The sequence below is a fragment of the Chamaea fasciata genome, unplaced genomic scaffold (assembly GCF_029207755.1).
Source record: "Chamaea fasciata isolate MVZ Bird 193981 ecotype frontalis unplaced genomic scaffold, bChaFas1.0.hap1 SCAF_3, whole genome shotgun sequence".
NCBI lineage: Eukaryota > Metazoa > Chordata > Aves > Passeriformes > Sylviidae > Chamaea > Chamaea fasciata.
The window spans coordinates 77,792,948-77,809,830 of record NW_027094088.1 but is presented as its reverse complement, the minus strand read 5'-3'; the positions used below and the strand labels follow the sequence as shown (position 1 = coordinate 77,809,830).

The 16,883-nt window shown below is 40.9% G+C and overlaps 1 protein-coding gene across 5 annotated transcripts in view; it reads left to right on the top strand.

Annotated features, from left to right (window-relative positions):
* The window catches only part of ANKRD6 (ankyrin repeat domain 6), an 87,846-nt gene continuing 70,963 nt past the window's right edge, over positions 1–16,883 (top strand). For 3 of the 5 annotated variants that reach the window (XM_066179563.1, XM_066179562.1, XM_066179558.1), the window contains exons 1-2: positions 1–80; positions 453–585. The gene's annotated coding sequence lies outside the window, so the exon portion shown is untranslated. Of the gene's footprint in view, positions 81–351; positions 365–452; positions 586–9,675; positions 9,695–16,883 lie in introns of those variants that run through there. The other 2 variants (XM_066179559.1, XM_066179561.1) reach the window with 2 other exon arrangements.

The window sequence follows — 16,883 nt, the reverse complement described above, 5'->3', positions numbered from 1 at the left end:
CCCGGCCCGGCGGCGGAGGCGCCGCTGGAGGGGCAGTGCCGAGCCCGGCCCGGCGGGAGCGGTGCCGCGGGGCAGCGCAGGTGAGCGCGGCGCCGACCCGCGCCCCCGCCGCGGTTGCGTGTGGCTGCGGTGGGGCGGGGGAGCGCGGAGGGGCGGCGGGGGCCGGGCGGGGCGGGGGCGCTCCTGGCGGGGCCGCGCAGGTGATGGCGGAGGTGGCCGGGCTGTGGCGGGGCTGCAGCTGGGGACGACAGTGGCGAAGGCAGTGCCCCGGACCGGAGCAGTGAAAGTGCTCCTTTATTCCTGCCCGGGGAGAGACCCCCCCCCCCGGCCGGCAGACACGGACCCTCCGGGATGTGCCGCGTGGGTACAGGAGCCGGTGCCGACGTAGGGGTTCAATTGCAAGTTTGGGGGTGAAAATGAGGAGTCTTAACGCTCTTGTTCCAACTTTTAAGGCCGCGTCTGATGAGAAATGGAAATCTGGCTCAAAGTCATCCTTCCTGTTGTTGACATCACCTGAAAACTCCACTGAAAATATTTCCACTAGTTTGCTGCAAACATCACCCTCCCCTGAGGTCTCAACACCTTGTAAGTACGCACTGGTAGCTGGTAGAGCTCCGGTTCTGGAAATCCATGGCTACGGCATGTAATTGTTCTGCAGTGTTCTTTTTATTGCAAGCATTAATGAAGAGCTTATCGTGCCCTGGGGTGTTGGTGTATTATAGTATAGGCTGTAGACAGTGCTCTGTTTTTTTTTAAAAGGCATAAACAATGTCTTCATATTTTATAATTATATGTGAAGTGGTTGTTTGGGTTTCTGCTTGGTATTTCTGCAACGCACATGACCAAAAGAACATGTTGTCTGCCACTGAATACCTTTTGTTCTCAGGGAGAACATTGAGAGAGCTAGAAAGTTGCTTGCTGGTAGGTGGATAGGCCAATCTTTGCCCCACTAGTTGTTTAAATAAATCTAGAATGCCCCACCAATGTTAAAGGAGATATTGGGAAGATCAGTAAGTCCATCTCTGTCCAAAGATGGAAAAATTTAGCCATTTCTTAACTCGTAAGCGGCCTTGGTTAGGCATGGATCAGATCCCCTGGTAGGACTGTTTGACACTATGGTTTGTTCTGAGGAGAATGTTATTTACTTTCTTTCAAGGTGATGTGTCAGGCTGCGCAGCTAGTTTTATAACAACTTATTTTGGCAGGCTCAGGTTCCAAGTATTGTGTAATCTTCGTTCTCTAGATAGTTGGAAAACAAAGTGTTTCTGGAGATGTGTGATCTGGAGATATGCAGTTGCATTGCAGACCACAAGACATGGTGTAATGACTCTCCTTCAGAACTTCATAACAATTTCTGAGCAGAAAATACTCAAAAACAGTTAAATACATTGCATGTAGCAAAACCTACAGTTGGGTGGCTACATAAAGTATTTAGATGCCTGGTGCGTTGATGATGTATGCCTGTTTGTCCATGAGAACCTATTAGTCTGCAAGGGTAAATGAGAATTGTGTAGCAGCAGTAGTAATGTCACTGCTTTTCTCCCTGGTTTTTGTTTGAAAATAAAATAATAAAATTAAAAAGGAGTTTTGTGGTAGTATTCAGTTGGAAAGTTTTCCCTTTTCCCTGCTCCTTAATATTTATACAGACAGTCCTACCAACCTCATGTAGGAGACTGGCTTTGAACACAAGAAATTGCCAGTAAATGATTGATAAAAATAAAGTGAAAACCTCCTGATCATGCAAGTGCTTTCCTTCAAGACTTTTTCACTGAGGTATTTCCTTTTTTGGGGAACAGAAATTGTGAGAAGTAGTCTGCACTAATGGGACTCCTGTGTTGGCTGATGTAGTTGCAGCACCAGGCTTAGCATCTTTCCCTGTCACAGGTGGCATGTTCTGGAGTTCAGATTATCAAACTTACCATGTTCTTGGACTAGGTGAGATGAATGATACCTTAATAAATCAGATGCTTGTAGGGTGTGGTAATGAGCAATTGAGCCTCAAGCTGCATTTCTTGATGTGTCTTTAGCGTCACCTCTGTTTGACTTTGCCAGTGAGTCATTTTGTTGTAAAAGAAAAGGACCTTACAGTCCCTTATTCACCACATCTGTAGAACAGGATGAACAATGCTTATTGGTTTGGATAGGTGGTGTACATTTGTAAAGCACTTTCAGGTTCTTAAATTAATTATAGTGACAACTGTATTTATTCTCATTAATTTCAGATGTACAATTCCTCTTTTTCCCTCAACAGTTAGGACTTTGGATGAACTTGCAGAGAAATTGTATCTTTTTTTAGAGATATATCAGTACAACACGTCCCTGATGGAAGTATTTTATTTAAAACCACAAATGAGGTGCCATATTTTATTGGCAAGATTGATCTAGCAAGATATTTGTCAAAGATGTAAATTGATTGTAATTGCTTTGGGCAAATAAAAATCTGAAATAAATATTTTTAGTTCCTTTTGTTTATTCAGGAATTAAATATGTGACTTCCTCAAAAATGGTCCAGCCAAAAACAGAAGGTGTAGAGCTGCACTTCAGAGTGACCTTAATTCATAACAGCAAGAGGCTAGTTTTCTTCCCTGCCTCCTATCCAGCTATTTTGATCCCAAAAATCTCCAGAACAGTTTCTGAAATACAATCCTAGAAATGTTCTTGCATACCATTGCTAACTTGTGAACCCTACAGGTGAAGCTTGGTTACTTCTCACTTGGCTACTCCACTCCCTGTTAGCAGGTGCTGCTGAAGAATGGTTTGTTCCAGTTCATTGACAGCAGTTGTGAGAATAGTGAAATCCTGTGACCTGTCACTGAATTATGTGTGCTGTCTCTCTCTACCCTTTTTCCACTCCTTTCGTATGTATTTGGTTTATCTTATGCTGCCATTCAGAAGATTGTTGGATTTGTGATGGCAGATGTTCCGAATTTAGGAAGAGTCAGAATAAATGTGTGGAGTCCTTGCTTATTTGTTGCATAGCTGTCAGATGTATGAGTGTTGGGATGTTTCCTGTGACTGGGATGTTCTCTGTGTATTGCTTCCTTTGACAGGTTGGGCATGGCACATTGATGCTTTGTATTCAAAGTGCTGCTGGTTGGGTCAGACAGGTATTTTTGTTGTTTTCTGGAAAACACTGAGGTTGAATTGGAGATTTGCAGGTGTTGAGAGTGAAGCAGGAAGGATACTGTTGGTGTGCAGTAGTTTGATACCAGGGTCAAGAATGCTATTAAAAAAAAAATGATGAAATGAATGGCAATTTAGGATGCACTTCTGAGAGGTTTGTGATAAATGAAGCATTATGGCTGCACAGAACTTTGAGGCTAAAAGCAATCTAGTTTATGACCACTAATAGTTAGTTGGGTAAATCAGTCTCCATTGGATGGCCTAATAGATACAGTACAACAGTTTGAATTCTTGCATTATCCAGCAGTGGAGAGGTTGTCTTTGTAGTCTCAGTGATGTACTTCTGGTGCAATATCGAATGCATAGGTAGCTCATGATACAATGCAGGACTGTAGATTTCTGGCTTGCTTTTGCACTGTTTTACTTCTGATCCTTTGTCAGTGGTCCTGCCATGTGTGAGGTGAAATTAAAAGTCCTTGGCATGAACAGGAAGACTATCCCACCTGGCACTCGTGTCTTCCTGCTTTCTCCTCTGTGGCTCCCTCCTTCCCGCTTCCCACACCCACTGCTGGTCCTCCAAACCCGAGGTGCATCTCAGCCAAGCCACAGCCATGGGGGAGAATCTGGCTGTGGTTAGGGATGGGATTTGGGCACATCTGTGGCGAGTGGTGGATGAAAGTAACTGGTGGGGATGCCAGCCAGATGGAGCATACTGGGGCTACAGGGTAGCTGGGGTGTGATGTGCTGAGCATAGGTACCCTAGTGGGATTGCATAATCCTGGAGAAAAACTTATATACTCCGATGCCAAAAAAGCCTAGGTTTTTTAATCTTATGTTGTGATCGAAAGCATATTTGGAGTACTCTTCAAATCATTAAGTCATAAATCCTTCAAATCCTGGATTTAAACAAGCTTCTTCTAACTTAGCCTATCCCTTTTTCTCTCATAGTTTGCCACCTTCCCCTCCTAAGCACCATCCACTTTGTGAAGTGATCTGCTGAAGATACAGGTTTTGTGTGCATGTCTTGGCATGCTGTTGGACAATGCATTTTCATTTGTGTTATGGAAAATGCATTTGGAACTGATGGAAATTAGTTCCTTAAGGGTGTTCCTTGTGTCTGCATTGCAGTGGGATAATTCCCTTTTCCAGTTTGAGATGCCGATTGCTTTAAGCCGGTCAGGAATATTTTCTGTTGGTTTTAACAGCATCTGCAGTGTGACACCTTCGGAAGAGCTGTTGCTAGATCTATTTAAATTGTGCCAATACACTTCTGAGTTAAAGTGCCCTTAATTGTCTCGGTTGGGTCAGTCTCTGAGAAAAAGTGCCAGCTTTATAAAATAAGCACCGTGAATGTATGGTAATTATATATGAGCTTAATATTTGTGTAACTTTGTAATAGTGGTCACAGTGAATCATTTTAAGTATGTTTTATTCTATTCAGAGCTTGATATCTGTGCAACAGATGCAGAAGTTGCAGCTGGTTCAGAGTCTTGGGCAGGATATGATCTTTTCACTGTATCACTACTGTTGCAAATAATTGCACTAATAACTGCCAGGCAGATCTGTTGCTTAACTCATTTTTATTGTATTTTGTAAAGTTTACGTATGAGTAATTTTCCTTCATTTTCTGTCTGAGCACTTTTGGGATTTGACTGTGTCTGGCTGAAGTCTTTCAAGAGGATTATGGGTCTGAGGGTAGGGGGGTGTCTTTCTTCCGGCTGCGGAATTATCTGCCTGACGTCTACAATTTTTCATTGATGTTGTTCTGGTTTGAATCCAGATTTTAAAAGTGTAGCGCTTTCTTATCAGTTTTTTTTTTTTCCAGACTTTGCTTATGGTGGTTTTTAATGTTTATTTTTAAGCTTATGGTGTAAGTATTGTTATGAATGGCAGACTCAGGTGTGGAATAAGCTTAAACATGAATTTGAAGTAAAATATTTTATTAATGAACAGTCAGCTACCAGGTTGGATTCTCTTCTTTCCCTGTAAGACTACACTTAATCAGTTTGGACAAGCCAGGGTTTGAGAAATCCTGACCTGGCATGCACTGGGTGAGGCTGTCATCCATTTCACTTATTCGCTGGTGTCTTGACAGACAAGAGGATGTGCCCCTGCAGGTGAGCAGCTTCATTACCAGCATGCCTGATAAAGCAGAACTGGGTTTGGGGATGAATGAGGACAGCTCAGTGAAGAGAGGGTGTTGATGTTAGCTGTCTTAGTTGCTATCTAAGCAACTTAGCTGTCTTAGTTGCTGCTGGCCTGAAAATAAGCAAGATCAAATTTAATTTACTTAAATTCTAATAATGTAAAGAGTTTCCAAAAACTTAGGAAATGACATAGATGCTTTTGGCATAGTTGGAATAACAGAATGCCTAACATTAGCAGCTTCTCTGTGTGGCCATTTTTACAAATCATACTTTGGTTGAAGGCAGTGAGAGCTGGACATCTCTGACTGACTAGGACAGGACTGTCTGTCTGGGGAGATTTCTTTCAGCTCTTCCTGCACTGTGGCCAGGAGCTGAGCAAGTCCCATGGCTGCAGGTATGATGAGCCTGGTTTGGAGGTGTGGGTGGTTTTATGGTCAACCTGGCCAATTCTCATCTCTAAGTAGCTGCATTTAATTTGCAGGGAAAGATGACATATATTCTCTTTAATGCCTTTCAGTCTTGTAGGGCATCCATATCAGTGACTCTTTCAAGCTGAGGAGGGAACATGAGTGAATGGGAAACAGCCTGAGAAAATCAGAGAAGAAAGGCCATGACAAACACAGCTTGAAAGTTGCTATTTGATAAGATGAGCTATTTCTTCTCACTTGTTTCAAGCTTGAAATATGCTGGTTTAATCTGATGTCTTCTAGTATTTCTCCAACCTGATTTTCTTCTACTTAATTATATCCTACCTTTGGTTGTCTTATGTTCTCCGTCCTTGAAACCTAAAGGTTTTTAGCAAAACCTTTAGTTTTGCTAAACCTTTTCAAAGAGGAGAAGGCCAGACTTACAACTTCTAAGACGCAATTGAGTTTCTTAGATGATTGAATAAAGGTAGGTTTGGTTGTACTCTCTGCAGTAATAATTTTTTTAGTACCCTTCTTGCTTTTTAACTGTGCTGATGCTTTCGTAAGGACAATCCACTGTCAATCCAGGACTTCATTGCTGTATTATCCCAGGCCCATCATTATGCTTATGAAGTTGAGGTGTTTTTTCCCACCACAAATACCAGAGTGTGTTTAAATGGTATTGAAATCTACCAGCCATTTTAACAGTTGTAATCTTTCCCTGTCCCCTTGTGATTCATTAGTGGGTATAATGAACACAATATATGCTTAATGCAGATGGCCGTAGGGCTGCAGGCTTAGTGACCTTCTCTTGGGAAGACTGACCTTGTACTGTTTATTTCCTGTCTAACTGGTTCTCTGTACAGATGAGGACTTTTCCTGTTATCCCATGACTGCCTAGTTTTTATGATACTGGGACTTTTTTTTGTGGGTTTACTTTTTGTTTTTTCCTTTTAAGCAGCCTTCCTTCCTTTGAAGGGAATCTTTGGGGATTGGACATGAGTTATTGAGGAATAACTTCACATCAGTGCAACTGTGGTAACAGGCTACGTGTACACTCCCCACTAATGTGAAGTAGCTTAATTTAAACATCTGTCTTGTATCCAAACAACAAGCAACATTCAGCTCTATCTAATCATTAAGCAATCCCAGCTTGCTTAATGAGATTTTAAGTTTCAGTATTCTGTTTGGGGTTTAGTTTTGGTCAAAGAAAGCCCTGCATGTGTTACAGTAACTCCTGCTTCTCATTCTTCCTACTTGTCAGAACAGGTTCTATTTCTATATTTAGCTCTGCTTTGCTTATTCATTCTTTCTCAATAGGAATTTTACACTTTGTTTACCTGGAAGCAAGATGGGTCCCAATGGGAAAGTGAATGGCAGAATTAAAAGAGTGGTATGGATACTTGCACTCAGTAGCATGCCATATCAATAAATCAAAGGAGAATTTGTAGATAGGAGCTCTGGTCTTTGGCAGAGTCTCTTAACTGCAAAAACCCAATATTCTAAGAAATTGCTCCCGGATTCATAGTCTCCATAAAAGAGTAATTTAGGTTGAAAAAACAAACCCAAGTTTTTTCTGCCTTCTTTCTGTTCCCCTTATCTCTGCCCACCAACACATGGCTCAGAAGTTTAAAAGCAAACTTCTGGGTTCCATATTCTTTTAGAGCATTTAGCCTTTCATGTCTATAACTGCAGACATACACATGAAGAGGATGTTGCTGCTTCATTTACTAGAACTGTGCCAGGTTTTTCTTCTTTTTGTTTGTAATCCTGAAATGGATACTTGGCATGCAAGACAGAAACATCTTTTATTCAAAATCAAGCACACAGAACTTGTATAAATGTATTTCCAGCTTTTAAGAATAATTGTTTTGAAAAGTTGTAATAATATGAATTTGAATTTGCTTACATATTATTTGTGGGTTTGTACATGCAGCAAGTGTCTGAATATACTTACATGGGACGAGCTGGTTTTGGTGAGCAGGCACACCAAGAAAACAGGTAAGGGTGCTTTCAGAAGAACTGAGCACAGCACTTGAAAGAAAAAAAAAACCAAACGAACATTTTAAAGGTTTGTTTGTTCTCCTCACAATTTGAAATCCAGACTCTCTCCTTGGCTAGGCTGAAATAAGTGTTGAGCTGCTCAGGAGGCTGTGGTGTAAAGCTAGTTTTCTCTGGGACCCATTCTCAGTTTTTCCCAGACATGGAATAAAGAGTGTCACTGAAATTGAGAACTTGCTCTGTGTTTCAGGCCTGTGTAACTCTCATGAAACACTCAGATACCTGGCCTTAGTGAAAAAAGCACTAAATGTGCTTTTCAGGTAAACTAAGCCAGGAAGGGTTATCAGAGGAGAGTGACACTATGATGGAATTTCTCAGCACATTAGTAAATATGTGCGACAGTGTTTCACAGTAAGATGAAGGATTTTTCTGTCATTCTAGGGAGCTGTATACTTGTCACCTTCCCCAAAATACTGAGATTTTGGAAAGCATTAACTATGTAGGCAGTGTCTTAGTTTGATTGTTATTAATAAAGTCACATTGTAAATTTTAATATAGCAGCAAGCGTCTGTTGTATGTCTGTCCTTTTTACTTGTAAAAAGTAAACTGACCTTCAGTTGATCAGTTGTCATGATTCAAATTTTGAGTATGAGTATCCACTCTTCTGCTAACAAAAGTTTTTCATGGTTTGTATATGTTAAGCTTAGCTCAAAATATATGTGGTGTTTCAGGGAAAACAAAGTTAGGCAAAAGTGTCTGTAATGCAAAAGTTAGTAGTTTTTTTTCAAGTACCATTTGAAAATCACTTCCCTTATGCTCTGTAAGTGGGATTTTTAGGCCTTGCTTACTTAAGGATCAAGAATAAAGTGATACTGAAATAATGACTATTTTAAACATTCCCATGATTTGTACTCAAGTAACAGTATGGCCCACAGAGAGGTAATTATCACCAAATGGTGTGTAGCAAAATTATAATTAGTTTACTGTATTATATTTCAGAAGGGTAGAACTGAAAACCAAGACTTTTGACTAGGTTTTGCATTATTAGATCGTTTAAAGATGGATGTTTATTATCCTGTTTTTTAAAATTTAATTTTATGTCGTATTTTGTATCTGTAATGCTGGATCAAACCCTGATTTCTCTGCTGTTGTGGCTGATCTCATACAGTTCAATGATGGTTTATGTGGATGAGACCCAAAGAATGTGGCTTTGTACGAAAAATATCCTCCCAGAGGGAGTTGTAGTAGGCTCACACTTAATATAAAGGGAAAGAAGACAAAAAAAGAAATGAATGTTTGTTTCCTTGTTGTACAGTGATTTTCAGTGAAGTTTCATATTCCATGAAATTAAATCTGTAGCCAAGATAATATGATATTGGACAATTTTTATAATTCAACATGCAGGTCTCTGCTGTTGTAACAATAGGCTGAGTGTTTTTAGGTGCAGATAGCCTGGCTAAAATAACGTGATGCAAAAGAAGTTGCGGTGCATTTTTGATAATGTTGAGCAGGGAGATAATTGTGAACTCTACATGGTGTGTTACAGTCATGGGAGTAGTTAACAAGATAAAGAAAATCTCAGCTTTCTCTCTGTTTACAAAACTGGCCTTTCTGGAAAGACTGGAAAACAAGAATACAAATATATAATCTGCTTGCATTCTCTTTCTACCCCTCCTTTCTGCCTCCCTGTATTGAGCCAAAAATAAATGGGAAGACTAACTGCAAGAAAACAGCACTAGAGTCTGTTTTACTTAGTCTCTTATTTAGTTTCTCTCTCTGTTTTATACACCACTGGGAGCTGGTGGTTGTGTGGCAACGCACCTCCCCTGATAAGGCGTGATTGAGTCCTGTGGTGCCAAGAGAGCAGAACTCTGCTGTTAACTCCTCCTTACTCCCACTGCAGTACCTGCAAATCCAGAGATGGAGCAGCACGGTTCAGAAGTGAAGTTTGATCTTGTCTGCACTGAAACACCAATGCATGTTTCTACCATATTAGGCCACCCCTGTGATTTTAAGGTAATGAAGATGTCCTTGACCTTTTTACCATTTAATTTTCCCATTTTCTCTTCATTCTGTGCCACTTCTAAAAGCTCTGCATTGTTCCCCAATTTTGTCTTCCCCTCTCTTTTGTCCTAGTATTTTCATATCGATTAGAGAATCATCTGATTTTCTTTGATCTGTTCCTCATCCCCTACAAATCTCCTGTTGTTTTGCTAGTTGTGCTCCTAACAGTGGTTAATAAGTGGAGCCAACACTTAGAACCCAGAAGAGATGTGGATAGAGCAAAAGGTTTTTTGACAGTCCTTTAAGAAAGAATTTGTGAGAGAATGAAAAAGGATATGTGTCCCTTTTCCATACCTTTCCAGGTCATCTTTAAAGATCAGATTGATTGTTGTGACACATCTCCCGAGACTTTTTAAAAGCTTTAGTTTCAGTATTTTCTTTCTCATCCTATCCTCTAGCCTTTACCTGTCTCAATTTGCAGTCTTATTTTTTCTGCTCTCACTTCCATTCTAGTATTTTTTTTGGGGTCTTGGGGCATGTTTTTCCATCTCTGACTGCTTTCAACTCTCTCTGTTCCAACGTCAGTAGCTTAAGCGCTTTTCTGGTTGTGCTTCTAGCTTTGATAGGCTTCCAGTCCTTACCAGTGTGCTGTTTTTTTGGTAACAGTGGTCCACTGCATTCCTTGGTGGGAGTGATGGTTAAGGAATATCTATTTCTATCTTACTGGACAGGAGCTGCCACCTCCCTGAGATATCTATTGTGTTTTTCTTGTATGTTGTAGAAGTGTAAATGGAGTCTCTTTCAAACGCTATCCTCAAATACAAGAGGCGTAGAGGTGCTGAGCTTAGTAAGGGTAGAGAAGGAGATAGCCATGAGGAAAATCCAGCCTGTTTCTGTGAACATGGTCCAGGAATATGATGTCCCTCTAGCATGATTCTGCCCTTCTCTGTTTTTCTGTCATCAGTTCTGGGGTTTTTTTGCTGCTTATTTCTCTGGGCAGCCTTTGTGGGCAGATAATGTAAAATGTTCTCTGTGTCTTAACACGATCTTGGTCGAGCTGGCCTCTTGTAGAGTATGAAGGAGACTCAGATATGCTGAGATTTCAGAATATTTATTAATTATAAAGCAGATACACTGAACTGCATGATCCTTTTCAGACCAAAGCCATTATTTTGACTGAAGACAAATAAAGAAACCTAAGGAGACTGAAATGGGTGCAACAGGTAGCATCATCCTCCATGGTTCCTATTAGTGGCTGACCCAGGAGGTGCTTGTACTTAGGGATCCTGACTTTACCAAGGTGTTGTAGGTAAGCCCATGTCGTAACACATTTCCAGATTTTCTGCCTTTCAGGCTGTGGGAAATATCCACAAATATTAAGAGGCTGAGTGTCTTTAAAGCCAGTTTCACTTCCCAGAGAGATGGTTTCCACTGCAGGATTGCTCCTTTGAGTTCCTGCAGTGCCTGTGAGCACACGGGAGAAAGGAGGGAGATCAGGAAGCAATGAGGGGGAGTGGGGTTATCTGTGTTCACTTTGCACTCTCAGCTCTCTGTATGAGACATGAGCACAAATATTTCTGGATTATGAACTGTGACTTCTTGTGCACAGCTGTGAGGGCAGAGTCTTCACTGGGACCTGAGGTTCTGTCCTACAAAAGGAGAAGCTTTCAAGAAATGCAGTCTCTGTAGCACAGTTTCTTGAATCACCTAAAATTATATTAGTGGTGATTTTTTAATCTATACAAAGAGCCTGCTGGTGTGGGAGATTTTGATTTTACTTGGGCGGGTATTGTGTTTCAATGCAGCAGATGGCATCTGTATGACAAGTGCTCTTTGGTAAGAAAGTAAACACAGCAAGAAGTACACCTCAACCCCCTGGCATTTTTTTAGGCCTTTTATAACATCAAAGCACCCTTGTGCAATGCTCATTTCAGTCACCTGATGTAAGAGCCAAGGTTTTGTGATAGCTACTTTCTTCTGTTGTTCCTGTGTTAGTACACCTGGCAGGATTCTCAAGATACAGGGAAGAGCAATGTGATATTCATGGTGAGATGTGTTAATTGAGCTGTAGCCTGAGCTCAGAGAGATTAACATCAGTTACTTGTCCTGGAAGTATTTTGTGTCCATGCATAGCTTTGTAAAATTAACTGAGATCCTAGTTTGCAATATAAGTAGGATAGAACAGAAACATGATTTTGTTTATTTTGGGCTTGGTGGGGAGGCATTCCTCATGAATCAGATGCCGAGTTGAGACTATTGCTCTGCATGGCTTGCACAGTACAAATGGAAAAGGACATTCTGGGAACTGGGCTGTTCAGGTGGGTAGGCACAAAAGAGCCCTGAGGTAGGGAATCACTTTTGTTATCTGACTGGGATTCCCACCAGTGAATTTCTGCATGGAGTGGGGAAGAGTCTTCTGCAGAACTTTCAGAGAATTTAGCAAGTAATAAAGATAGCACAGAGGGTGCCCACAACCCACTGACAGATCCTTCAGCTCCATGTCTGCCAGTGGTCCAGGCAAGAGGATATGAATTTCCATAGTTTTGTTTGTATGACCTATAGGAGATTTACTCACAAACATCACCTATACAGAAACAGCTGTGAAGGGCAACTTGGCCTTGTTGTATTACAACTTTAGAGGGAAATTTAGATTACTTTTTGCCGATACTGTTTCTTAGGATAGCCTTCCTTCCAGAAGAACTTAGAGAATGTCTGTGTCTATGGGGCATCAAACTCTGTCCCTGACTATTTATGGATAATGGTGAGTGCATGAAACATCAAAATCTTATTTCTTTGGGGAATCAAGTCCCTAGCCTGGTCCCCCATGTCCAGAACCTTCATTATGGTATGGCATATCCCTTCGGCCGCCTCAGATCAGCTGTCCTGGTCATACTCTCTCTCTCCTGGTTTCTTGTACTGCTCCTTACTGGCAGAGCATGTAACACTGAAAAGCTCCAGACTCATGGTGAGCACTGCTGAGCCACAGCTGGAACATCAGTGTGTTACCAACATGATTCTCATACTGTCTTGGTTTAGATAGACAGATATCTGCCAGGGAAGATTGGAGTCTCCCTTGGAATGTAAGCCCCTCCCCCACTTTTCCAAATTATTATAAATTTGCAATTAAAAGGCTGTTCAGGCATAGATTTTGGGAATAGGTATAGCAGTTATTTGTTGTAGTACAGAAGAATAAGCAAACAAACAAACAAAAAATCCTAGAAAACCCCAACAGAGTCAGAAATACAACCTGACGCCCTAATGGTCAGGGTATTGGAAGCTGTCCAAAGTAAGCCCTCCTGGAGTGGCAGATGTGGTCTTGTTGGAGTAGAGATGGTCCCGTCGAGAAAGGGTCCAGTAATGGTGGGTTGGGTCTGGTCTTCCTCCAGGAAACCAGTGGAAAACCCGATGACTGGTAACACTTGTGGCTCTTTTTATCTAGGTGAGGATGGTTTGGCTCCTCCTCCCTGGGTAGAGCATCTTCAAATGGTATGATGTAATGTGTCATGTCATTGGTGAGCTTTAATGGTCCATTTGCAGAAGATATCCCCGGGGGGGTAGTGGAACAATGAACAGAGATAAGCAACACTGCACCATCTGATAAGCAACAGATGGAATAGAATACCTTTTTTTTTTTTTTGCTTACAAAACCCAGGACACATACCAAATCCAAAACATTGCACTGAAACAGCTACTAGGAAAATAGGCTCCATCCCAGCCAAGATCAGGACAAGGAGAAGGCAAAAGTGGGCAGGGCATGAAATGGACTGGTGCTGAAGGCTTTTTGCAGTTACTTCTTCAAACCAATGTTATTCACCCAATGCTGGGACAGTCTTCAAATTGTGTTTGCATAAACTAAACTTACTCCTGGATTCTCGTGTTGTAGCATCTGAGTCAGCAAATGTGTCCTACTACTATATTCAGCCCAGTAGGTTTTAATGAAACAAAGGTCTTGTACCAAAACTGCTGCTGTACTTATTGTGCAGTCTGTCCCAGCATGTGGCTTTTCTCAAGTGTAACTCTCCTTCTTGCCCCAAAATCTACAATTGTAAAAGTCTTCCTGGCCTGCCACCATGTCTTCAAAGAACCCAAGGGGCATTTTTAATGAGAATTGCTTTAGAATTCCTGGCTTGATTTATGAGATAAAGAAAAAAATAATCACAGAAACGTTATCCTCTTACCTGTTAAAATTTTTGCCTTCAACTTTATGGTGATAACAGCTTAACTTTTTGCAAATGGAATAACCAAATATTTACCTGTTTTCTACTCTAGGAATATAGACTGTCTTTGCTTAAATGCAAGACAGTTTGAGAGAAAGGGAAGTGGAATTGTAAAGGATTAGATGTCTTTGTTCTAAATTGTGGAATAAATAAACATTCAGGGCCTTAGCACTGGATGTTTGCTGAAAACTTTTCCTGTAACTTGACTTTGAGAAATAAAGCTGAAAAGTTTTTTAGCAGTTTGCTGTACTGTTCTAAGGAGGTTTTTGTAACTTGTACAAAGTGAAACAAACGTGGCAACAGGTCTTCACTGTTGGTTTCCTTTCATCAGCCCATCAGTGTTAGTGTATGCACTTTTTTTCTTTCTTTTGAACAAGATCACGTTACAGCCACAGAACTAAAGCAAGTACAATCATTCTGCATTATTTATGCATTCATAATCATCATTCATAAGCATGTTCACAGGTATAAAAATCCACTCCCGTCCATGCTGAGGTCACCAGTTACAACGGGTGCCCTAAGTCTTATCAGCATCTTCACTGCCTTTCAGAAAGTGCCAAACCTGTTTTCATTTATGCTGCACTCAGCCACTAGATGTAATTTCTCATTATTCAGTAACACCTCCTGCTTCTTTCCTCACTCCAGGAGAAAAAAAAAAAAAAAAAAAAAAAAAAAAAAAAAAAAAAAAAAGCTTGACTCCCAACATTCCTCTCATGTCTTACGAATATGTGTGAAAGTCGGTGGCAAGAAGCTGACTCTGTTCCTCACCACTAGCCAGTCCTCTTCTGCTGCCTTGTATGCCTGTGTCTTCCAGCACTTCTTCCTGTAGTTCAGGTGCTGGAGGAGGCATTTACTGTGGTTTTAAACACCCTTGAGTGCAAGTCCTGTGGATCGTTAGCACAGGCAAGTGGTATGAGAGAATGCAGAGCCAAGGGTTACTGCTGGATATTTGGTTTTCCATGGCTTTTATTTAAAAAAGGAAATTAAACATGAAGAACTGTAAGAAGAGAATGCTGCGGTGTAAACCTTAAAGCCGTCATTGAGTATTTGCTGCTGTGTGGGAGACATGCCCTGTGTGTTGTGTAGGACGAGCAGTGACTGGGCAAGGCTCTGGAGAGGTAGGAGTGCACTTTTGTGTGGAAGCCGTGACCCGGAACCCAACAGCAGGCTCGCACCATCGGGAGAAGCGCTTGACTAATTCTGGCAGTTCCTGCTCTCTCTGTGATTTGCTTTGCAGCTTTAGTGTTACATTAACTCCTCCTTGGTGTTACATTAATCCAGGGCAAACAAGTTCCTTAGGTTTCTTGCTGCACTCCCAAACAGACACATTCATCAAAACTAGGGTAACTTTCTGCACATACCTCGCTTTTACTATATTCTTTTACATGCATTTACACTGCACACACACACAAAAAAGTGTTTCAGGATTTTTTTTCGTTGTTTTAATATCTGTCTCTGTAAGTCCTGTACTGAGGGGTCAGATCTCCAGGGAGGTTTGTTTACGCTGCACTAGTAATGATCAATTCACATGAATTTAAATCCAAGGAATGAACCAATAACAACATCAATAATGGTGGTATTATTGTTATTGTTATTATTATTATTATTGTTTTGTCCCTTGTATGGTCCAGAGCAGAACTGTCTGAAAATGCAGAGAAAGTATTGTTTGAGAGGAAACTGGCCCTCTGTTGTAAAGGTTGCCCAGATGCCAGGTCCAGTACTCAAATAAGACATTTCTTGCCTGTATTGGTTCTGCTGACTTTGTTTCAATCTCTTCATTGGTTTTTATACGCTTCGAATCAGAGCAAAGAACAGCAATATTCTTCTAAAAATGGCAGTAAAACCTCCTGCAGCTTCTGAAGTGAATTTTTGTGTGTCCTCATCCTAGCAGGTCTGTCAGTAAATCAGTATGGAGTCTAGTAAGGAGGAAGCTTTCCAAGTAGAACTTTTCCTAACACAAATCTGTTGTTCTCAATCTCCAAAACTAGTTTATATAAGATCTCAGATGCCTTGTAAGGTAACAGCTTCAAGTCTGTTGATGCAAAATTGCAAGTATTCTTGTGTGTATATAGGTTGTCAATATTACTGGAGGTACCAAAATGGAAAAAGTAAAAAGAAAACTGCTCACCTAGGGGATAGTTCTGCTCTGCCTGATGCTTCTGACAGAAGTTGTGCTGTGTAGGACAGGAACAGGATCGATTTCAGATTCTTCATTTCTTTACCCTCTACTGCTTCCTGCTGAACTATGTTTGTTTTGGTTTTTTTTCCCTCCAGTACCCTGAAACTCATTCCAGAAATGTCTGTGTGAGGTAGAAGAGTAAGAGTGCCAGGGCTGCTGATGAGTAAGAAACTTTGTGATGAATCTTGTAAAATTGGACCTTTTCATTCAGAGAATAGCTCTTGATTACTGAGTCTTTTGTTGCCTTCTTTTGAATTGCTAGGGAGAGGAGGAGATGTTAAGCGTTGTCCTGCAACGCTTAACAGAGGGGTGAATTGCTTTGACAGGGAGGGTGGGAGGAAATGCAGAAGTTGACTCATTTTGTTAAATCTGAAGATGCGGTAATCGTATTACTTCACTTCTGAAACTGCACAGTTTTGGGATATTTAAATTTATGTTGGAAGTTTGATTTTAAACTTGCTGGTCCAAACTGAGAGGTGATAATGAAAACTTTCAATTTTAAAATCACCACTTTTTAAACAGATATCCAAGTGTTACTGACTCTCAGTTCCTTGGAATAAATCTGTAAGTCGAATCTTTTTTTTATTCTAAGCTATTTTGCAACAATATTACTATTCTAAGATTTGGTCTGTTTGTTGATACTTCAGCTTGGAGCTTCCTACAAGGAGAATTTGGATTGCATATATATTTTATCCAGGCTATGTCAGAATCCCAAACATACGTTTTTTCCTGCATAAAGTTTTCCTGTAGTAACAGCCGGAGAACTGTGGCAGCTTCTATCTTAACAAGGTGGCGTGCAGTGTGT